At 39.6% G+C, this 25,221-nt stretch overlaps 1 protein-coding gene across 2 annotated transcripts in view; it reads right to left on the minus strand.

Annotated features, from left to right (window-relative positions):
• cntfr (ciliary neurotrophic factor receptor) overlaps positions 1–25,221 on the minus strand; it is a 261,418-nt gene that overhangs the window by 230,581 nt on the left and 5,616 nt on the right. Inside the window, exon 1 of one of the 2 annotated variants that reach the window (XM_034708920.1) lies at positions 24,169–24,387. The exons of the other annotated variant lie outside the window; for it this stretch is intronic. The gene's annotated coding sequence lies outside the window, so the exon portion shown is untranslated. Of the gene's footprint in view, positions 1–24,168; positions 24,388–25,221 lie in introns of those variants that run through there. 2 annotated transcript variants of the gene reach the window in all.

Below are 25,221 nucleotides of genomic sequence, written 5' to 3' on the forward strand. Positions count from 1 at the left end.
GTTTGTGAGGGTTTAGGGTAGGTTGGCTCGGCAAGATAAGATAACTGCCACCTTATCTGTGGCCGTCAGACTGCTAACACACACATACTGACATATCAGCACACATGCTGCTCACACACACCGTTTCCACTGGGCAGGGGAAAGCAGACATGGACAAATCACTGCTGGTAGATTGGCAGACAGGTGTTTGGAGCTGTGATTGGAACTGACTCAGCTGTCTGTGTGTGTGTGAGGTCTTTGCTTAAGTCCATGTGTGGTTTTAGTGCTCATGCATGTTCACTATACTAACACTTCATTAGCCTTATTTTAAAGCTAGTTATGTATAATATAATGACTAAAATCAAACAAACAGTCTGCTTTGTTTGTTTCTTTATATTCAATGGTAAGACTAGAAGTATGTTGCACCGTATTTCAAAAGAGAAACTGAATTCAATTATGACCAAATGTGGAGGCGACCTTCAACTGAATTTTTAAAGATGTGAAAAACAGTTTGACACACATGGACCCAAACAAAATCCCATATGCCATCCATTCTGGACTTCTATCACTTGGTGTCTCTGCAAAACCTCCACAAAGCTTTCCAAGCATACCATTGAAATATTGTCCACAAACAAACACTGTACCCCCTAAAGGGGATCTGTTCTGCTTTAAACTACATTATAAAACAAACCAACATCATGATTCACCATCATTACATTGGCAGAGAGTCAGAGACAGAGATTGGATTTTTATATTCTGGTTGCTCTGACGTGAAGGCTGAGAGAGCCAGTCTAACGATTCAATGGTCATCTACGTCCATAAATGTTAATTAACAGCTCTAGCTGCTGGACATTCATTTCCTGCCATAGCCATAAGGGAGAGCTCATAAAAACGGGTGCATGTGCATGTGGGCATGTCACATCACATGTGTGTAAGTGTTGTGTGTGTATGTGTTTGCGTGTGCCTGTGTGTATGGGCAGCATCATGTGTGACAATTTGTAAATGTCTGCATGTTCCAAGGACGCGCTGATGAAAACTGTCCCAAAGGCTCCTCTGTCCTTTTCTAATACAGTAATAAGCCGTCAGCACAAAACATAACTAGCTAGTCACACCATGACACCATAATAAAGCTATACAGGGACAAAGTCAGGTAAAAGTCACGCCACTGCTTTGGCAAAATAGAGGTGTACAAACAAGCTACTACACAAGAGTTAAATTATGACATCGCAAAAAGCATCAAAAATATTAGTTTCAAGTAAAATCAACATTTTTAAATGATTATATTTTTGTGGGTCCATTGTAAGAGCACAAGTCATGTATGGTCAGCTTCAACCACAATATAGACATTCATAACCAAAGTAAAAAGAGGTTTGGGTCCAATGAAAGACTTTACATTAGGCTGCATCACTTCACTACATAAAACCACCCAAGCCTAAAAATATTACACTGTGTAGACATGCAATATTTTGCGTGCAGTGGAATTTGGTATTTCATCAATATGATGAAATACTGATAAGAAACGTGCTACAGGACATTTTTACAGTTAAGATGTCATTTTTGTGATAACATTTTTAAAAAAAAATGTTTTTAACTTAAAGTAAATACAGCTAATATATAAATGTACTTATTTTCTTAAAATAAATTAGCATTATCATTTATAAGGAGGAAGAAATTTAAGATAACACATTGCCTCCTGTAGCTGTTTTATGTTGTGCTGTTATTATGCGATTTTCACTGTCTGTTCCTCAGGTTGCATTATTTCCTGTTTGGATTAACGCGCTTTCATTTTAAAAGGTCAAAACAGAGCTGTTGGTACATCGTAAAGTTGTGCGAGTGATACAAAAAGGAAAATGAGAAATTGTATTGTAAAATGTACAATGTGTTTCATCACCAGAATAAGCATTCGCTTCAGGGTATGTAAAAAATCTTGACTTTCGGAGGGATGTTACAGCTTATATGAGGAAACAAAAGTCATAAGAAGTTTATTTCACGTAACCATCAGACTCCATCCACCATTCTTAGAGACACACTGGATGACATACTGTCGACCTTTCCATGCCTTCTTCTGTCTTTATTTTATTTCCTGTCTTTTCTGAAATCTTAACATGACGCTGCACTCTGCACTCTTCACCCCTCACTCACTGTCAGGTATAAGTCAGTGTTGCCAGGTCTGGTGAGAGTAACAAGGAATTGGATCTGTGAAAGCGAGCCCAAAAGAGGCAATTTCGCTTTTGATGTGTGGCAGGCTGGTGGCTACCTTCAGCTCACCTATTTGTTTGTCTCATTTTGTTTTGACACAGTACATCCACTATCTGTTAGCATCACTGACGAGAGAGGTGTGAAGTTTTCTTTGGGTTCTCAGTGCTAGCATGTTGGATGAGATGTATAAAGTGCCTTTTCTTGTCTCCAGCTGAACATTACATCCATTCCTTTAAGGCACTTTCTTTCTCCCACTCTTAACAGCACATTTTTTCATATTTTGTCCACTTAGTACCGGGCATAGTTAACTATGTAATAAATGTTAGTCAGACAGTCCATAAATCCTGCAATCATGTGGTTAGTTACCCATGTGCCTGTGTGTCGGGGGCTTTAGGGGGAAAGGGAGGGGCAGGAGTAACCAGGGGAACAGCAACGTGTACGGATCCTGCTACAGGACAAAATATCATGTTTCGCTATGAGGCTTAGAAATACTCAATGGGCTATTTTCCATTATTCTCCAGTTTTGATAAAAAAAAAAACAATTCTATTAAAAAAGGTCAATGACTAATAGAAGTACCTTTGTTATCTTTTGCAGGACTGGTTTATTATTTGAATAGTGTAATGGTTATCCTGTGTTTTTGTTTAATTGATGGAGATAAAAACTAAACAATCATCCAGATTTTCGCGGTGGTTGTAGAAAAACAGATCTAATGGAGACCGGCCATAGCTATCTGTTTCCATCTCTCTGTTTACGCCTCCCATCCCCCTCTTCTACCTTCTCCCCGATGCCCCATCTATCAATCCATTTATCCATTTTGGCTCATACTCCTGCTCCCCTCCTTCTCTCGCTGTCTTATCTATCTCTAAATGTATTGTAGAACACCATCATTTCAGGCTGATGTATAGTATTCTTACCATGAAGATGTTTTACAGGCTCTCATCTTTTTTTTTACTCTGCCCACCCCCCCATTCCTAAACAGATAGGAGAAAAGCCCCCGTGTTGGAGTCATGGTTCAGTGGTTTCTAATTATGTGTTCACCGTTGAAGCCTGGTCAGAATATTTCATATAGACCCATGAGAAAGAGATAAGAGAGGAAGGAGGAAATAAAGGAGGAAGGCAGAGACACAGAGGCCAGGAGACAGATACAGACAGAGAGGTGGGGGAAGGAGAAAGAGAGGCAACAAATGTTTTGCAGAGTTAATACATGCAATCCGTTTGTTTTCCATGACGTCCAGGAATAACTTTTGATTACAGAGCACGGAAGACAATGTGGAGGTAAAGGTTGGTTAGAGCTTGGTTGGTTACTTTTAGGCTTCCTTTAGGATCTTAAAATCATATTTTACAAAAGGTTATGCCTTTACTTATATTGAGCACATTCACAAAAAATCTGTTCTACTTTTTTATTTATTTATTACATCCACTCTGATTATAATATCTACTACAGTGTCACATGTTTGGAACTAGCTTAGGTATGTTCATAACAAGCCACTTCACAGATAATACACAAAAGAAATGTTGGTTGTTAAAAACAGAGTTGAAATAATCAAAATTCATTCAAATGAAAGTGTCTCGCTGTAAAAAGAAAAATGAGATCTGTGATTGATTTTTAGCTAGATAGCAGAATACCTTACACAAATGTAACTCATGTGACTCTAATGAGAAAAAGCATTCAGTTTCGTGGCTCCTTCACAAAAATATGGCAAGCTAAAAGCTACACTTTGTGCATCCATTTGGCCTTGGAAGTAATCAATGAGCAAATTAAAAGTTCTGCAGTGTCATTGAAATATAGATGTATAACCATGCAATGCAAACTTGAGAGTAAAATAAACTTAATGCAGTGCAGATCTGGATATTAAAAAAGGAAACTATCTACTGTTTACTTGCTCAGTCATTCTCATCACATCCATAGAGGAATTGTGTCATTTTGTGCTGACTCTTAACCTGCTTCTTGTTTAAGAAACAGGTAGAGAGTTGTGTAACTAATCTCATTTGTTCTGCAGGGCCACAGCATCTCTTGTATTTGGACCATTATTTTTCTACATCTGTTTTAATGTATTTGATTGTTGTAAAGTTAGGGAGAAGTGATAACCCAACCCTAAATGTTAATGTTTCTTTTGTTTTGGTTTGCAGCACTATAGGTTAGCTAAACACCTTTGTGTATTTTCATATTTGATTGTCAAAATCTTACTGTTCTCAAGAGGAAACGAGGGAAAAAAATGTATAATGTTGTCCTTTTTTTTTTAAAGATTATATGGATTTTAATAAAGATTTCTGGTGAAGACTGCTTCACAGGAAGCATAGCAAGAACTCGCAGCTAAAGTGGTGATTTTATAAGAAATTATAAACAAATATGTTTGTACTACCCAAAGACAACACTTTTTTTTCTCCTATAGCCTCTAGGAACCTGATAGAATATTAAAAAGTCATATAGAGTATCAAAATTCAATGTGTCATTAAGCATCTACATCTGAGTGAAAATAAACATCCATAATCATAAGCCTTATTCTAAAACAGCTTAAGACCATTTCTCAGAGCCGTGTGGGAGTTGCAGCTGACGTTGTGATTGGCCAACGTCAATCAAACTTAACAATGGTAACTGTCACAGCACATCATGGAGCAAAACAGAGTGTGTATTCCAAGCCTACAAGTCTGACACCAAACCACAGGATAAAGAAAATACAAAATACTCATAATCTATTATTTTATGACTACATAGTCTCCACAATCTGGACACCAGAAACATTGGATGTCTGGAGCATCAGCGGCTGAAGTGTAGGAAAGCATGGCACAGCTCCGGGTGCCAGACGAAGCCTTTTGGCTGAGTTCTGAGCTTTCTTGGCAAAGTCGGTGAACTGGTCCTGAGGGGAAATGAGCCGAGCATATGAGGGACTGCTTTAGCATGACTCTGCCACAGCTCACCAAATATCCAGCCTACTGTTTCACCAAAGCCACAGAATGACAAGCTGTCATCTTCAGCAGTAGATGTGCAGCCAGGAATAGCACACATAAGCATTGTAGCGCAAAGAGCAGAGATAGCTAGATAGCTAGATAGCTATACAGACAGATAAATTACAGGCAGTATGTGATTAGCAAGCAGGCTAAAAGTAAAGGCGATGGAGAGACGAGTACACTCAGACGTTAAGAGATGGATTGAGCAGGAACGGAGTCATTTTGATGCACATGTGTGGGCTTGACTTGGCGTGTACTAATTTATGATTAGTTATATATTCATTCCGTTACAAATATCCAAGTACCCACTTAACTCCCAGTATCAAAAAACTTAACTCAAAATATTTCGAAAATGGATGAAAGTTCAGTTCAAATGTATGTATTATAGTATGTAGATATGACCATAAATAACATAGTTAGAAAGATTTTGTTGATTCAGAGTCCTCAGTGTTACTGCTGCTTCTTTTTTCTGCTCTGGCATGAGTACGAAGAAATCTTGATTGACCTTTTCATACATCCTTGGACTTGCATTCCCTTCCCTAAACCATAACAGGTTTTTCATTAGACACGTTAAGGTCAAAATATCTCCAGACTTTGCATTTTGTAAATCATATCATAATTAGAAGGACTCCCTGCCCTTGTAGTGGAGTTAAATGTGCCACACACACATACACACACAGGATGATGTGCACACACACACACTGTGGCTCTTCTTGGGGCTCTTAAATGACTGGTGTCATTAACGTTGGTGAGCGGTTGCCAGCTGTAATATTTCCTGTGGTCATTAGACCATCTGGTGGCCTGACTCCTCTCATATTCCTATCTGTCTCTCTCTTCTCTGCTGCCTGTCTTCCTCTTCTGTGACGCTTCCTGAACGCCATATTTGTTATTTTGTTTCTATATAATAACATTTCTATGGATCTCCTTTTGACTTTGTTTAAACCTCTTTTCATCACATATCCGTGCATATTTTTTTTAAGTCATTTTCACTCACTCTCATTATCTTGAAGCCCCTCACAGATTGTTGCCCTTGGCTACTTCACCCATCTCCCTGTAATGGAATCCCATTAATGTATGCAGCCATTTCAATGCTCCAATATGTTAATAAGAGAGCTCTTGAGCCCTATTTACAGCAGGGTCAATATCCCTCCATATTAAAGTTTAATTGTTGCTTTATTACTGTCATTGGAGGGTATATCATTTTGTCACAATACTACTGACTTCAAAAAGGTTTCTACGATTTCCTGAGCTTTTTGTGTCAGATTTTTTTGTCTGTCCAAACTAGGCTGCATTTTTAAAAATCAAAGTCATTTTTATTGCCTTAAGGATAATTAAACAATTGTAGGCAATAATTGTGACAGGTTCATTGTCAAATGTAACTGAAAAAATGTATTGCAGCTACAGTCTATCTCCATTAAGGGAGTTAAACATGGGGTTACATACGGTAATATGAGTTTAAAAACACAAGAATAATGCAAAATTGAAATTATTATTGTGTCTCAACTGAAAACTAGTTCTTTCAAGAAACTAACTCTGGTCAGTGTTAATAAGGGACAGCTGTTTGAATTCATTTATTTACACTTGCTTAAAAACTGTTGGAGCTTTCGCAAGCCATCACAATATCCTGGCACATGAAGATGTCATCAATTTGGTTAATTTTAGTTCATTTAATTCTGTTACACTTAATGTCCCTTTCTTTTAATACATACACACACAATATGTGATATTTATCCAGAAAAAAAAACAACTTTAAACTGTAGAAGGTCTCTACTGACCGCTAGTAAATCGTTCTTTCCTCTTACTTTATCACTTAAATCTGAAGCAGACAATAGCGGATGTAATCTTGATCCGCAGTCCATTCACCTCTGAGACAGCAAAAAGAATCGTGTCTGTCTGCTTCTGTCAGGTACAAATAAAACCAAGTGCCAATCCTTTATTTAAATGTCCTTCTAAAAGAGGAAGCCAGTGTTCAGGATGTTACTCCAATTACAAAAAGTATATTAAAATACACTCAGATTCATCCTTACAGCAAGCAATAATCTAAAAATATTAGATTCTAAAAAACAATGAATTATAAAGTGCTTTGATTATGGTAAATTAAAGACATGACAGTCCACTTATTGCAACAGTCTATCATAGTATGATTCTACTGCACTGTACGTGAAAATAAATCAATTTCTGCTCAATATACCCCATCCATGGGTTAGCCTTTAATGTGTTTAAACTTTAAGGCCTTAACTCCTTAATTTATTTAGGGGTGAGTTAACAGAACTTTAATTTTGGAAGCATCCAGTGAGGGATTAAAGGCACTAAAAGAAACAACTTAAGGCCAATAAGGAATGGATAAGGATCTCTGTGGAAAAGAGCAGAGTGATTATGAATAGCAGCATGTTCAAACACAGGCCATGAGAAATGTTTTACCTCTTTTGTTTCTCTGCATTGCTTGTGCAGATTTCATGCCACATATTAACATTTAGGGATAAACAGTGTGCTTTGAAAGGATAAGTTAACCACAGGGAATCTTATCACAAACAGTGAAGATATGTTCAGTCGACAGGTAAAAATAGATAATTTACTAAAGTGAGGTGACAATTCAGCTTTAAAAAATGAATATGAAGACATCAAAATGGTTAAAAACAAAAGTCAGAAATATATATTGTTCAAAACTTTTGGGTCCAACCAGAATTTGGGAGTTTTCTAGGTAAACTCAAATTCTATCTGAATCAACTAAACATTTTACAGCCTGTTCCTGGAAGCTCAAAAGCAGCATTACGGTGCAACAGCCTACTCAAAGGTATTTTATGCAAGCAGAAAGCAAGCTTTAAGTTTTGATTTACATTTAAAATCAGAAACACTTTCAGCTGTTTCTTTGACCACTGAATTACCATTTGTTTGGAAGCCTTTAGGAGCCATGACGCTTAATCCAGTTTCAAAGATCATACTACAAGAACAAATTTGAGTCAGCGCCCAATAACATCTTTGGGTACAATGTAAGCATAATCTGTCTATGCAGCTGCAGGCGGAGAATACAGAAGTGGTTTGTGTGTTTCTAAATTGATGTGTCTGCTTTATTGTTAGAATCTTATTCCTAATGGGAGTGTCACAGCCCCATGAGAATCCCTCATGTCTGTCTCTTGAACATAAAGCTTTCTAAAAGCCTCTCTCACATGAAAAACATTTGGAAGAGTCAAGTCAAGCACAGCCCTTAGCACAGAGTCGGATTTGTTGTCAGAAGAAGGTGTTTTTTTCCCCAGTAATATTCATAATCCTCCTTGTCTAAGGTTATCTGTGGTATACATATATTTGTGTGCATATGTTTGTACACATGTACTGTAAATCTTTAAGGAGCCTTGGATGCATTACCAGTGTACAATCAACTACGTCAAGAAAGCTCACCTACATTTGTTTCACATGTCACTTTTTTATTCTCCATAAGTAAACTAACTTTACTTTCCCAACCTAAATTTGACCCTTACCCTCTTGGAAGCTTATATTTTACCTTCTTTTTGCCATTGTTGTTTGTACAAGTTGTAGTGCTAATGCATGATTGGATTTTGTCATATTGTTCACTTTGTTTTGTGTTGATTTGGGATTTCCTCTAAGCCCCTTAAGTTGTCTCCATGAAGTTTGACATGCAGCGCTTTATCAGGTAAATTGAGTCTGAGCAAAAAACTCTCACAAATTATTCCTCAGCTTTATTCTCATATCTCAGTAAAATGTTTGTATATTTCAATTTTAGTTAAAGACTAATGCACTGAAGATTTGGGATTTTCTCTAACTAATTAACACTCATTAACACCCCTCCAGTGAATGTTCTTCACCGTCAATTAGGTTGTCATTCATGAAGGTGCAGTATTGATGCCGTCGGTATCCCAGAGAACATCACATCCGGTTCGCACTTAACGGGAAATAAAAAACACTAGCCACAATGCATGAGAGCTGCTATGTGCCCCTCTGGACGATAAATACACTGAAAAATATGAATCTTAAGTATCATTGACCCAACTAAGGTAGAGAGAGGAGTAACTTTATTACCCGGCTTTCTTAATGATCTTCCCGCTGAGAAAGATTCTTGATTCTGTTTACTCAAATCCCCTTTACAATCCCTTGACGAATGTTATTAACTTTCACTAACATGAGCAACGCCAGAGGCAAACTGATCACACGTCATGTCAAATCAATCCGCGGTAAAGAGTTCAGGCACGATTTGATTTATAACATTGGACAACAATCTGATCCTATTCTTTTAAGTTTATTAATGTCTCGTTCTTTGTCGGTTGACAGCAATAACCCAATGTAGGACATGACAGCTTGGTAGAATTAGAATCAGAGTTTAAAATCCAATGCGTTCACAAAGTATTTCAGACTCGGGGAAAGGATTGCTTTCCCCCAATGTGGACGCCATGCCCCCAACGGTGACTGTCACTACTGTGCTAGTATGCAAAACTGTCACAAACAATTGTTTTTTTACACAAGTATGAGAGTGAGTTCATGGTTGGGCCTTCATATTTGATACAAAAATACTCGCATCTACACACATTCACACTCACACCATCATCTTCACTATAACTGTATGCAGTGCAAAAGAGACTTTCCATTCTTAACTCAATTTTCTAAATATTGCAACATTATATTGGCACTTAATAGGCATGCTCATATTTCATTACGGTTTTTATGAAGAAATGTTAGTTTGAGGCCATATTACTTCTAAGTAGGCAATTAAAGCAAATTGCTTTGAGTAATGGAGAAATATGGCCTCTTATGATAAGTTCCATATGGACTTCTTTTTTTACATCTCTGTCTTTTTGAGGTACCATACACTGGATTTATGCCATGGTTGGGGGTCTGAGTTCTTGCACAGCCATACACACATTAAGCTGAAAATAACAGAGTGATACATTCATACCAAAGCAAAGAGCCGTATATTCTATAGTATAATAACATTCAGGGGAGCACAAGTGCTGGCATGTGCGTACACACACACACACTGAAAAATGTGAAAACACACCCACACATTCACACAGAAGACACACGCAATATGCCTAGCCAAGCATAACCGAAGGGGTTCAATATGGATTTCACACTTGAGCTAAACATCCTTAACTTTCCTCAACAATATGGACGCCTCAAGCCATGTCAGTTCCCCCACTGCCACTACAAACATTGACTTATTCTTCACAGACATTTTCCCTCTGGTTTGAAAGCTCATTTTAGCTCACTGTTTATGGAGGGAGGACTGACAAATGTTTAAGTGTTATTTTTTGGCATCATATGTCTGTGTTTAGTAGCTGAGATTGGATGTGGCATGACATATTTTTATGAGCAGTCGTCAGACCTCGAAAATGTTGCATCTTTTGTCTTACAGCATCAATTGGTCTTTTCTGCTTGAGGGATTTTTTCATCCTTATCTGAATTTGACAGTAGTAGCATATTAAGCAAGATAAAAACATTCCCATTTGAGATATTTCGCTGGATTTCCTGGCAAATGTCTTCTGACTGTGATCAAATTAAGCATGAGGATGAATCGCTAGAAGCTTAAAAATTCTTTTGAAAACTAAAATAAAAGATTGTTAGTTTACTCATTACTCGTTCAGTTGTTCTTGCTCTCTTTTTTAGTTATTCGCATAAACAGACAAGCAATTCAATACTTCCCAGACTCTGAGACAGAATATGTGTGGGACCATATAATGTCCATGACCAATAATGCATCAGGAATGTGTTGTGAGGAAATCGAGGAATTTGTCATGGGGAGTGAAACACAACGTGTGGCAGGAAATTAAGTGACTGTTCAACATGCCTTCACAGTGAAAACCAATCCACTGTTCACACACACACGTGCATAGAAACCCCTGCATATACTTTCCTTTCCTCAAAAACACACGCAGACTTTATTTCTATATTTGACACAAGATTACGTGTAACTAAAAAGTGTCCAAAAACTGTTACACATGCAAATGTTCGGTTTTAGGCAGCACTCTGGGTCAAGTGATTGTCTGGCACACTTTTAAAAGAATAAATGAAAACAAGGACAAACAGATGTTAGTGCTTAAAAAGAGGAAATATATAAAAGTTGTTTGCTCATGTATACCAGATAAAGATGCAACATCAACAAAGAAAATGTTCCTAAAACATACTCATTGCCGTGCTCAACATGAAATGGCTTCACAGGATGCTGTTGGTAGCGATCAAGGAGCCACAGATGGAGCATGTAAAGGTTGCATCTGGAGAAGGAGATGGCAGAAGGCTAGCATGACTGCAGCTTTCAGCTGACGGGTCCATTGGTTTTCAAATGTTGCTTCGATGGAAGGACATAATGAACACAGCAATGGAAGAAAAATCACCTGAAGATAGTCAGGCTCTTTTTTGTTTCATTTGTATTCAGTAATGTTTATGAGCACATGGATCATTCCTAACTGTATGTTGGGAATGTAGTGATACAATTCCACCTAAAATCTTAAAAAGCGTATTTCAATTGTTTTAGAAAGATCAATGTAATGCTGACAGGAGCAAAGGGGACACATCGTAGTCCATCAGTAATCTACAATCTACAATTGAAAAAAAAGATGACCTTAAAGAAACGGCAACAACATCTCATTTTGAATCTGCTATCCATAAGGGATGTAAAATGACAAATGTACCAATATAGCAGGAAGAAGTAGGATGATGGCATCACCGATAATGAAAAGGAGAATAAAAATAGATTAAAAAACATATCCCTAATGAGTAGGATTGCAGAGAAACAGATGGTGTGTTCAGCTGGTGTTTTATCCACCAGGCAACATTTTGTTGGCCGTAGAATTGCAGCACTTCAGCCAGTTTACATGCTCTGTCCAGTTTTGTTTATGCCTGAGTTGTTTCTATATGAATAACAGTGTTATGGTGTAGACCCCAGATTTAAGATACGTGCTCCTCCAAGGTGACCTTTGTGATGATTTCATTGGATGCCGCCAATGTTAAAGATTTCCAAAGTTCTAATTATAGATGACAGTATATTTGATCAAAGCGTGGAGGTATGAAGTGGAGTACACTAAACTTGAAATGCAGTTCAGACATGGGTCACAGGCGTACAGACTGTGGCACGGAAATGCACAATCAAACTAATGGTCCACATAGTTAAAGAAAAACACACACACACACCAACATAGAATGAAGTCGTCTACAATGTCCTTGTGTGACCTTGTCGTAATCCAACATATATGATATTACTGGTCTTTGCGAAGAGAGGGTGTGATATTTTTTTTAAATGTGGTCAATGCATGAAATCCATGCCCATGCATGCATGTGTGTGTGCTTCCATGCTGTGAAAGGTGTCATTTTGAGTGTGTGTGACCTGGTGACAGCATGACTATTGACTGTGTGTATTTGATATCTCTTTAACCACAGGTGCAGAGAGATGCTGACACTGCTAGAGAGACACAGTGCATGAGAATGAGTTTATTATAAATCTCTAGTCTCTATCTCTCTCTAGTTCACGCGCGCTCATCACGATCACTGCATATCTCCACAGACACAGTCACATAAACACAGAGACTAACATGCCCGCAAATAAACAAATAAATGTGCACACACACACACACACACACACACATACACATGGAAACGCATACAAACACATACACATACATTTGGGAGGGGTTTAGGATCTTTGGCACCTCGCCAAGGTAAATAGAGGAAATTGCAAGCCTGGAATTATTTTGGTGTGGAGTGGGGCTTCTCAAGGTGACAGCTTTACACTGGGCGTTGGAAAGAGATGAGGATTTGGGCTGCTTAACAATCAACACACTGTCAGCTGCTATCTGTGTGTGAGTTTGTGCATGAATGGGAACCTGCATGTGTGACAGTTTTGTTTTGTATTAAAGTGAGTATTTTTTGCATTGGACAGGGTAGATATGTGTTTGGTCTTATGCAGGGCTTTGTCCAAACCTGTATAAAACTGCATTTTCTTTCTTATAAAACTGCAGCAACACAGCTAGAACGAAAAATGAATCTTTCATCCATGAGCAAGGACGGAGCTATGAAAGCACACTTCCACTTTAAGAGTCTACTAGAGTCTAGAGAGGGAGGGCTACACAATGATCTATAGGTGGTCATAATGTGGCTGATAAGTGAATGGTGTAGTTCTTGAATAATGTAATTTTTTTTCATTTGTATGCAAGGCTTTGAAACAAACCATCCTCAGCTCTTATTTATTTATCTTTCTTATATTTTGGGGCAGTTTCTGTCTTTATTGATAGGACAGCTGAGGAGAGACAGGAAATGTGGGGAGTAGAGAGTCGGGGAAGACATGCAGCAAATGGTGGAGGTCGGGAGACAAGCCAATGACCGCTGTGACAAGGACTACATCCTCCGCACATGGGGCTTGTGCCTAAATCACTAGGCCAACTCTAATTGATTTTTTGATTTTTTTAAATATTTGGGGCATTTTTTTGTCTTTATTGATAGGACAGCTGAAGAGAGACAGGACATGTTGGGAGTAGAAAGTCAGGAAAGACATCCAGCAAAGGTGGAGGTCAGGAGTCAAGCCCACGATCGCTGTGATGGACTACAGCCTCCGCACATGGGTCACGTGCCTAAACCACTATGGCAACGGGGCCCTCAGCTCTTATTTATTGATAATTGCTTATTGGACACAGAACCTGCTGGGCTTACCATCACTACCTCGCAAAAGAAAACAACATCCAACTTTTCAGAATCACTGTCACTTTAAGCATCAAACAATTTTGAGGTATTTCTATCGTACAATTTTAGACACTTAACTGTTATTTCCACACCGCTGACCCCCCTGTGGAGCCAGATAGGGCTGCTAGTCAATTTGTGATACGTCTTTGAGGATTCTATCCAAGGGGCATGGAGAGACAAAGAGTTGTGTAAAATATATTAAAAAAGGAGTAAGAGTATCAAAGATGCTAGTGTCAGGTCAGGGTCATTTTGTGTAGAGATTACCCCTCTCTTATAATTTTGCTTATTTATTTCCCCTCTTCATCCTGTTCATCAACCTCTTCCTTATTTTTAATTCTTGCTAAATCCCCAGACGAGGTAACCCCCTGCCCTCTGAATACCGTCTCCTTCATTCATTTCAAATGTTCTCTTCGCTTTTTTCCCCTCTCCTCCTAACACCCAGTTCTTTCATTCTATTTCCACTCCTCCCATTCTACTCTTGACTCTTCTCCTCCCTCTCCCCACAGTAGCTAGCCAATAAAGGATGTTGTTAATATCATTAGGCAGACTTCCTCCGGCCCAGCGCCCAGCCCAATCCCTTTCAGCCATAATCAAGCGTGCACACTAACTATCAAAGGAGACATCCCTAATAAACTACCACAGTGAAGCAAAAAAAACACACACATACACTCCCCCTAAAGAAAATAAGGTTGGGTAACTGCGAATAAATTTGTGCATGCTGGTGCTGAGGGGACAGGCAGAGAGGCAGGGAAGAGAGGTGGAGGATGTTGGTGCGGGTAACTCGGACAACACTAATAAAGTATACTCACAAGGCTGGCACAGTCTAATGCAAATCTGGTACTTAAGTACACTAAATTAATTGGGGTTGAGGGACATGTGCATAAACAGACTTAGCTAATAAAGTGGGCTCTGAGAAGAGGCAAAATCTGTCAGTTTAGTTGGTTTAAAAAAAAGGGGGTGTGGGGGCAAGTGTGGCTTCCTGTTTCATTGCAGTCATTTGCTGTAAATCATGACTAAAACAGGAGCGAACATTGTGGGCTCCATAGCATGAATGTGTTCTCTCTTGACAGCTAAATGCTACACTGCATATATCACCAGTTAAACGCAGTCCAAAGGGAATATATGATGCAACACTGCAAGCACTACATTTGAAGAAGAAAAAAAAAAAGAGTAGTGGGAGGCCAATGACATTTAACTGCTTCTGGAGCATGCGGTACAAAAAGCAAGGATCTTATGCAAGCAAAGGCAATTATCTGACTAAATGAAAGGATTTGATGTCAAGTGTAAACATTCTTCATCCTTTTAATTGAAGAGACACCGATGCGATGGTCTCGAAAGTCACATTTTATTCACCGTATGCTGAATTCCTCAAGCCTTGTGTTAAAAGAAGAAGAAGAAGAAGAAGACATTTGTCATTGACCAAAAGCGTATTCATCGCATTCGATGGCTGCTTAGACTCTGAGTGTTAAGATCATTCAAAACCATGACTCCTACGGCTCTGGCTCTACTTTTGAATAAACTGGCTATTTTTTGCTTTTGGAATACGTCCAACTATTTATTTCAGAGCAAAAGAAGGCGACATGACTAAAATTAAGATTGAAAGTCTATACAGCTGTGCAACTGTCAAAGGTTCCTAACAACAGCAGTTAAAATGCATTCAAGGTGTGCTCACTACCATTTTACAACCAAATAAAAGACATTTGAGCAGTCTGGCAGAAGCTGTTTGCTTGTTTACAATCTGTTGACCGCTCAGTTTGTTTCTGTCATTTTGTTGTTGTGCTGTAACCTTGTTTTCTTCCATCTCAGCATCTATCTTGGTGAGGTCAGTGTTGTTACAGCCAAGCAAACAAACAGAAATTGTGAAAAGTAATTCAAATTGCAATAAGCTAGACAAAGTATTTTACTTTGAAGATAAATTAATCCAATAACCTAACATTTCAGCTTGCAGTACAGTGTGGCAACGAACAGTATATTGTAAATGGTATATAACCACAAATCATCAATATGATTTTCACTACAGAAGGAAACTAAAACCTTCTTTTTTTTTTAAATCTCTTCGTTTCAATGAAAACAATAAGAATACAAGCCTCTCCTCGTGAATTTGGATAACCTCTGTTTTTTTATTTCCAGGGTCATGTGGACACTACTGTGCTCCAATGTCATGCTTAATTTATCCCTTTTCCACTGTAATGGAAATATAAAAGGCTGCATTGATTAGTGTTTAAGGATCAGGCTTTAATAGATTAAAAGCCCCCGGCTCTCAGAGATGCACTCTCACTCCTTGTCTCTGTCTCTCTGTCTTGTTCACACAAACACACGCACACACAAAATGTCATGGCAAAAAAAAAGAGTCATGCTTGCACACAGCAACGAGCAAATATACAACGGATGTACTGATCAGCTTTTTTAGCCCCTGATCCAAATCAGATTTTTTTATATTGAGTATCTTAAAGTGACACTGACAGTTTTATTTTCCGCTCCAGGAAAAAGAAACCTTTCACATGCATGAGGCTGATTGGTCAGAAATAAGATTGAGTTAAACAAGTTTTAAATTAATTAAATGAATGACAAAAAGATTAGATCCATAAATCAGTAGAACAAAGGATCCATAGATAGATTATTGCTTTCTGTTTAGATCAATCAACTAGTGGACAATCTCCTCTATCCCTCTCATACTTGTCGCAAATAGTATCTGACAAATGCTCTGCAGGTGATCAAAGAGAGACGTCTGCTGTAACGTCCCTCATTTTGATGTTAAATATAGACCCTCTTATGCCTTCTTAATCTGCTGATGAAGAGAGTGACCAAAGCAGACGTGTATAGGCAGAGAGAAACTGAGAGAGTGAGATCTGAAAAGCAGGGATGAGATTTAGGTGTGAGTGTGTACGTGATGGTGTGGATAACTGAAGTGAGGGGAAGCAAGGTGAGCAGATTAAAGTTGTTAGTGTAGAATAAGTAAAAGAGTGCAGTACAATTAATATAATATGAAATATATCTGATTAATATAGTCAAAGAAAACACCCCTTCTGCCCTTCGCCACGCAACATGTGAACTGTCATGCAGTGGAGAACACTGGCCTTGATGAAAGAAGGCAATCTCCCTCATGTGTGTGTAAATTGAAATGTGTGTGTTTAACTCAGGCTGGTCTTAAAATATGACGCCAGTGTGAAAGTCTTATAAACTGCAGTTCATCAAGCGTCCACTTGAGGCTGGCTGCAGAAACACTGGAAACCACATACACACCCATTCAAAAGAGGCAATCTTTACAGCAGAAATTAACATGTTTACAACCTGGTTACAAAAACAGTTTAGGTCTGAATAGCTCATTTCTCTATCGGCACACACTGTGCGGGGGATGTTTTTTTTTGATGAAGTGTTACTTTGGAAGAAATTCAACTTACGAGTTTTGCCTAAATAAGGGCATAGCTGACCTAATTGACAGGCGGGAACACTGTAGCTGTTAGCAAAGAGGCTAAAGGTGCCTCTTAACCTCACACTAGCTCGTCAGAAGTTAGGTTGAGTTCAGCATTTCCAATACAGCACCCGCCGACAATAGGCTTCAAAACTGAGCTTTAGAAACAGATGGGGGACATCACAGAAACTACATCCATTTTTTATTCAGTCTATGGTCTAACCCCATAATGATAGTATCACAAAATCCATGTCGTGGAAGAACTTAACAACCTTGGCATATTGAAACCAATATAGTGCCTTCCCTAACCCGAAGATAGAAGCACCTGTGGCAGAGCCGTATGACTTTTTAAAGCCAATATAAATGTCAGCTGAGGGAAACAGATACATCAGAAAATAGAGAATCTAAATGTTAAAACCAGAATTCAGGAGCTTTAATGTTTGATTTTCCAAATAAAGTCAAATGAATTCATTTTGAATTTAGTACATTATTAATTATGTGGCAAGCTCATGGATTTGTAACCATCTTCTGCGCACTGGGGTGGCGATGTCAAGCCTCAATTTTTGTTGAAAAAAAAAGGAGGTAAACATGAAAAATAAATCAGGTTGGTTGAGTTTCAGCATCCCACAGGTGATGTTCTGTGAGAGCAGAATTAAATATGATTCACAGACACTGGAAACAAGCAGCTTTCAAAATACAAATATTATTTTTCTGGGGTAGGTTTAGCTGTGAATGGAAAACATCTCTCAAATTCTACCAGGACTTAACACACATCTGCACGAAGAAAATGATGGGCCATAAGGACATGTGTTACAAGTCATTGTGGTTAGCAGCAAACCTGCAATTTCACCTGTTTCTTGAAACACTGAATACTGAATTTTAAATATGTCGTAGCCACAGGACTCATCAAGATGACATAGTGGTATTAGTGTTCCATATGCTGACCATCTTCCACTTGCACTCATCCTGTAATAATAATTAAATCCTCCTGTGTTCTGCTTCTTCTTCCCTTGCCCCCGTCCTCAGACCCATAGTCAATTTGCCTGTTTTAACCACTGATGCCATCTTTCCAGTCTTCTTGTGTCTTGTAATTACACATTAAAAAGGTAACTAAGTTGTCAGCAAAGTACATCCTGGTGGCTCTGATAGAAATGCTGCAGATAGGATTAGCTGAGTGATAATGCAGGTAAAACCCATGGTCCTTATCAAACAGCCTACGGCTATAAACTCACTGCTGTTAGCTAGCTTTGGCTTTTAGCACTTCTGATTAATGTTTCAGTCTGATCCATAGACAGCAGAAGTCAAATGGCACAGGACTAAAATGGAGAATGTCACAGAGCTGTCACCAAATGTGTTGTTGAGTATATACTCTCCCCTTACTAACAGTGGAGACAGAGCTACTCAGAGAGATCACATCACAGTGAAAGAGAAGCTACAACAAAGCGAATGTTGACTCTTTGAAAAAAAAAATGTATTTAATGTCTTTTTGCACCACATGATGCATGTTTAGATAAGAGTATTGATCAGTGTCATTAAAACTATATATCAAAGTATGAATTTCTTCTATTTGCAGGCTATTGCAAAGTAAACAAAACATTAGTAACGCAGTACGTTAGCTTTAACTTGTGTAAGCATTGAGCAACTGAGACAGAAGGTTAAAGACAGCCGTACTCTGTCAAAACAGACCTTTAACACACAGGCTGGGTCCATACACATCTTCCTGTTATTTTGTCCGACCAAAACTACCATTAAACAAAGTTTATCCTTGGGAAAGAGCCGTGAAGGTTATGTGCACTTAAGTTGGGTATAGAGCCGGTTGACAGTCACTTCCCTTATGCACTGCACACCTGCCAAATTACACGTGTTGTAGAGGGAGAGAAAACTCATGCACAGGTGATCCAGACAGAAGCTGTTCATCAAGCTGGTGCAGTCTCTCTGGCTGCTTTGTTGTGTTTGTACATTTGGAGCATTGTGAACAACTTTGCTCATTTGAATTGGACTTACAAGAGTTATATTACGAGTGCCTTGGCTGCGGGAATTGAATATTTTGTGTGCAATACCCACAAATTCCCTCCTAAACCCTCCTGAATTCAGGGCCTGACATATATATTAAGCTGACACACTGACTTACAAGCAGAGCACATAGGCAAATGCAAAACTTGAACAAAGAAGACAGCAAAGGAGAAGTAAAACAGAAGTTTAGGAAAGTATCTACTGACATATAAGTACAGATTTTCTCAGCCACTGACAGATGAATGTACTCTTCATATTTCACTACTTAAAGCCCTGATTCATAGAGATTCAAGAGTACATTTAATTAGAGAGCGGTTCATTCTGCATGTTCTCTCCATGTAATGTGCAAAGAATCATAAGAGTGCCTTTGGATTATCGAAATAATTACACACATTGCCCCCCCGAGCCACAGCTTCTGCTCAGGCAGCAGAGAGGAAACTGTAGTAAAGTGCAGATCTCTGAAATGCATGTGAGGCAGCTTAATTGGGGCCAAATCTTAACAAAATCTTGTCGTGTTTTCGCACCCTTAGGTGCATTTAGATAAAAGCAGTCGGCAAGTGGCATATCTAACTAAAAAGAGAAAGAGAGTTGGTGAAGAAGGAGAAAGCGTGGGAGCAGAGCTGTGAGCACTGGCTTTCTAGTGTCTTTGCTCCTGTACAGAGGTTTGCTGTGTAGAACGCTGTGATGTGCATTTGTTTCACAGAGGAATGTCATATGCTTCTGATGTTTTCATGTACACACAAATGTACTAAACAAGCATCTTCTCTTCCTTATTACAGCAGTCTTACTCTTACTTTTTGTCTCTCTCTCAACCTTTTCTCTGTCAATTCTGAATCCAATTAAAACTACTCATCAATTCCTAATCCAATCTGTATTCAAATCTGCCTGACTTCAGATCTTTATGTGTAAATACTACAGTGTTTACCAATATGTCATCCATTAGGCTGACACCTGTCACTTACAGTGCTGTGAGAAGATATGAGCCTTGAGAGATTTAGTTGTAGCTTAAATACATTTAATTAAGTGAACCTAAAAAAATTACTGGAAAGGATTGGGGTAACAAAATAAAATTGGGTGGGCGAGCACATTTTTTTAAATTCTGAGATTAAAACGAACAATTCTGAGCATAATCTCAGGATTCTGAGAGAAATAAAATCAGAGTTTTAAAAAAAATCCTGGAGATCTGACTTTTTTCTCAGCATTCTTAGAAAGAAAAAGTCAAAATTCTGAATTCTGATTTTAAAATCTGACTTCTGACCTGAAAAAAAAATTCTGCTCACCTACCCACCAAAAAAAATTTTTTTCAGTGGCCCTGATCTTCTTTCGTAATTTTTTTTTTTTAAAAAGAGCTGCATAAGGAATGTCATGTGAATAAATATGTTGGACAGAGAACACCAAACTACTCTTCTGCCACTTTTTAAAAGTTAATACTTTTGTAAGAACGACATTACCATTGAAATTTCATATCAAAATGATGTTTCTCATTCCATCAATAATTCTACCAAATGACCTGTATGTTTTTGAATTGTTCCTTTAAATGAAGCACTACAGAAGTCAACCCTCTTCTGCCCTCCAGAAACCACAAAGTTTTGATTCTGAAGGCGAGAAGAATCACTGCCTCTGTACCTCCCAAATGCTCTCTCCACCCCTCTCCACAGCGGCTTCCAATTTGTAGCCTTTGTGTATGTTACAGCAGTAAGATTCACGACCCCCCCCTCCCCTCCCTTCCCCTCCCAAGCCCTCCTCTGATGAAGCCCGAGCTCGGACATCTGTCGGAGGATGTTTACCTAGGCAGTAAGTATGTTGGGGGAAATATTATCCTGGTTTTACCTTACCTTTCTTCTGTCTGAAGCATAAACACTAGAATCTCAAATTGGGATGGGAGAGGAGTGGCAAGAGACAAAAAAAGGAGTGTAGTGGAGGCAAGTGGGCCTGAGAGAGTAAACACAGAGGTTTAGGGTGAGGAGTCAGTGATGGAGAACGAGGGTGGAAAATAGAAAAGAAAATAGATTTAAGAAAACAAGTTAAAGGATAAAGAGACAAACAAGGAAAAAATGAAAAGGTAATAAGAGGAGGATTAGGGAGGTAACTTTTTTTTCTATCATAATGAATGCTTTAAGTCCTCTTTCATTTCAAGAACGATTTAAAAAGGAGACATAAAATGTCACATTTCAGGGTCATTGTCCGAGAGGTCTGAAGGGCGTTTTATAGTCTGTTATAAAAATCAATATGCAGTTAACATGCATGTCAGTCTGCTGTTTGACATACAGGAGGACAACGACTGACACACAGATGCTAACCATGCACAGGCAGACAAACACAAGTCTCATTTTCCCTGTTATCTATCTCTTTCTTCATCTCACACACACACACATGCATGTGCACAAACACACTCAGGCCGCATCCCGTCTGGTGTTGCTTCCAGCCTAAAACCAAACCATGTGTGGGAGCTATCCTGTGCTTACCTAAACTGTATGCCCTGTTGGTGCTAGGTCCTTCCATCAGAAAAAAAGGTTGGAAAGACGTTTATTTTCTGACTTCCTGTCTCTTTATATGCATGTAGAGGGCTTTGTGCCTCTCTGTGTGCTTCTGACAGCAAGTGTCGTTCCTCTGCTTGCCTTGTCTGTATTTTTTTGCTCAGGTCTTCTTTTCATCTTTCGCCTATTTTGCTTGTAAATCATTACTGTCTGCTGCCTTCTCTGCCTGTCTGCCCTCATCTGCCTGCCTGTGTCGTTCCTATTTGTACCCCTTTCTCCATCTGTCTAGCTGTCTTTCCCTCCGTTGAACTCTTTCTGTCAGCCTTTCTATTTGCACCCCCCCTTCTTTTCCCCCTCAACCTTCCATCTCTCCCTCCTGCTCCACCACCAACTAGGCATGAAAACGGAGCTCCATTAGGAGTGCCTGGGCTAAGCCCAGTCTGACACACACGGCTTTGATCAGCCATGAGCTGGGCTAAACACCCCGCTAAACTCCCAGTCTGGGGGGGGGGGGGGCAAAGCAGCAAGTTAGCTAGGGATGGAACCGGGTGTATCAAACAGTGAAATCAAAAGGAGATGGAGAAACAATGAAAGAGAACACTGAAGATGAAGACAAAAGACAGGAGCACAATTTGTTACATTTGTTACCTTGCCTCCTTCTCTTTTATGACATTTTCCTTCAGATATTTTATCTGTAAGTTTTCTTTTTAGCGCCTTTTCTCCACAACTTCAAGAAAGTCATTTAAATGCATCACTATCAGCTAGTGCAGGTGCCAAGCTGACAGAGGTCACAGAGAGTGACTTGCAGTGAAATGACTAATGTGAAAACACAAACAGGTGAAATATCCAGACATCTGAAAATCCCCAAAAATAATTTGCAACTTCTTTCTCTGTGAGGGCAACATCACTGTCTTGTTAGTCAAAACTATATTTTAATGACTTTCTCTCTCTCTCTCACACACACACACACACACACACACACACACACACACACACACACACACACACACACACACACACACACACACACACACACACACACACACACACACACACACACACACACACACACACACACACACACACACACACACACACAAATGTTACCAAGTAGAAAGTGAGAGTGAAAAGACAAGCCCAGGGAGAGAAGATACATGGAGACCACAGACCTCCATAACAGACAACAGGAGAAAAAAAGCTAGAGCTCTCCACATTCAGGCCGGCAGATACTAAACCAGCAGCAAAAGGACAAAAAGCTCCCGTCTCTTTCTCCCAAGGAGAGAAGAGAAAAGGGATTTCCGCTCAGTGCTAATCAATCAGGCCGTGATAATGGCTCCCATGCCTAGCTGTCGACTAGAGGGGTCAAGGCATCCCATGACCCAGCGCCCAGGGCCCAGGGGCCAAAGCCCCTTCAGAATAGCACCCCAGGACGGACTCCTCAGGCTAATTGTCCAAGCCAGTGTCAGCCTTTTCAATGCTCCCCAAAACCCCCCCTCCCAATCCGTCCACTCTCTCGTTCATTCCTCTCTCTTCTTGTCCCTTGTCTCCCTTTCCCTCCCCTTTTCTCTCTCATCACAACTCCTCTGCGATCCACTCTCTTGCTTTGCAACTAAGATATCTACTATGTATACAAGCATGTACCAGCGTGGGGGAGAGATTGAGATGGAAAGTGAAGGGATAGATGAAAAGATAACAGAATGACCCTAGGAGACGAAATAAAGAGGGAGCTACAGACACAGGAGAAAGTTGATGAAAATACAGAGACAGGATTATGACGAGTAAAAAGCATGTAGAGAAAGAGATCAGATGTAGCAATGCCAATGGACAGGAGTGTCAGAAGGGAGGATGAAAAGAACAGGGAGTCAGAAAGACAGAGAGAAACAGATGGGTACAAACAGTTAGATACAAGAGATAAGAAGGAGGGCAAGGAGCAAGACTGTCCCCTTTCCCCCAAAGCATCAGTCACATTACAGGAGAAGAGCTGCTCTATCCCCTTCTATCAGCATATCAATGGGTTTGTATTAATCGTAGCCTCAGCGGCATGGTCTCAGGGAGTTTGTTCAACATCAGCACGGCTGAACAGCACAATACAGCGGGGCATACAAAACACAAAAATACAGAGAGGACATGCAACGGACACACAGACACAGAGGAGAGCTCAAGAGACCGAAGCAAACCCCACTTCAGCTCCACGCTATGACATTCCTCTCATTCCATGCAAACCCTGCTAATTAACAGCACTAGATCCCACAGACAGAGGGACAGATTGATGGAGAGGTATCCTGATGTTGCACAAGCTCCACATCTCCGCTGTCACCTTTCCTCTTTTTTTTTCTCACAGTCCCCTCCTTCCCACTCTCTTTTCCTCACTCAGTCCCTGTCAAATCCCAGTCACACAGCGCAGAAGAAAAGTCCAAAAATGAAAAGGAGAAAAATATGAAAATCAATTGGCTACTCACTGGAAGCCTCCTCTCTTTCTGTATTTCTTTTTCCCCCGATCTGTCACCCCTTATCCTCTTCTTCACCGTTGCAAGGGGAATGTCTATCCCGGTGTGTGTGCTGTGTCAGTCCGAGTGAGTAAAGTTGCCGTCTGTGTGCATGAGCATGTGTGTGCATGCGTAAAAAAGCGAAAGGGAGAGAGAGAGAACGTGTGCCTCTGTCTCTGTGTCTCGCACTGCTCTGAGTGAGAGAGCTGAGGCTGTTTTAAACAGGCTGCTCTCCCCATGTGACCATCCCAGCCACAGGCAGGAATACATTACTGAGACACACACACACACACTCTCACACACACACATACACACACACCCTTTCTTGCTTGCCTTTACCCACAGTGTCCACAGTGCACCCCCTAGCCACCGCTTAGGGTAGTGGAGGGATGAGCCTTCTATTTCATGTGCCCAGATGCACACACACTCCAACACATGCACAGAAATACAGCATGTACACACATTGATGCATATCGCCCCTATGGGAGTTCATTCTATACATGTGTGCAAGGTTCTGCAGGCAAAAACACAGAACTGCTAATAATGTGTTTGAAAACAGTGTTGATGCCTTTTATAAACTTTGAGTACATTCTTGTACACAAAAATAAAAATAAAGAATCTTTTGATTAAAGACAGCTCGTCTAATTAAATGTTATTTCAATGTTTTTGACTTTTCCGCTCCTGCTCTGGCAGCTCTTCACACCTGGAAGCACTGACCTTTTCAGTAATGGAAACCTTTTAAAGTTGACCTTCTGTTGAAAAGCTGATACAATTGCATTACAGCTATTACACCTTAAAGGGATAGTTTAAGTTTTTTCTTGAGGAGGGGTTATAGGTACTTTTCAATAGGAAGTGTATTATCCACAGGAAATCCACCACGGAACCTCCATTGGGTCAAGCTGATCAAATAATGAAGCTAATTACAAGAAAGTCTGTATTTGTATGCTACATTTGAAACATTTCCAGCACTTCACTTTACCATAAGAGAGACACTTGGTCTGTTTGTTTGACTTGAATTCAGCCTTG

The sequence above is a fragment of the Notolabrus celidotus genome, chromosome 19 (genome assembly GCF_009762535.1).
Source record: "Notolabrus celidotus isolate fNotCel1 chromosome 19, fNotCel1.pri, whole genome shotgun sequence".
NCBI lineage: Eukaryota > Metazoa > Chordata > Actinopteri > Labriformes > Labridae > Notolabrus > Notolabrus celidotus.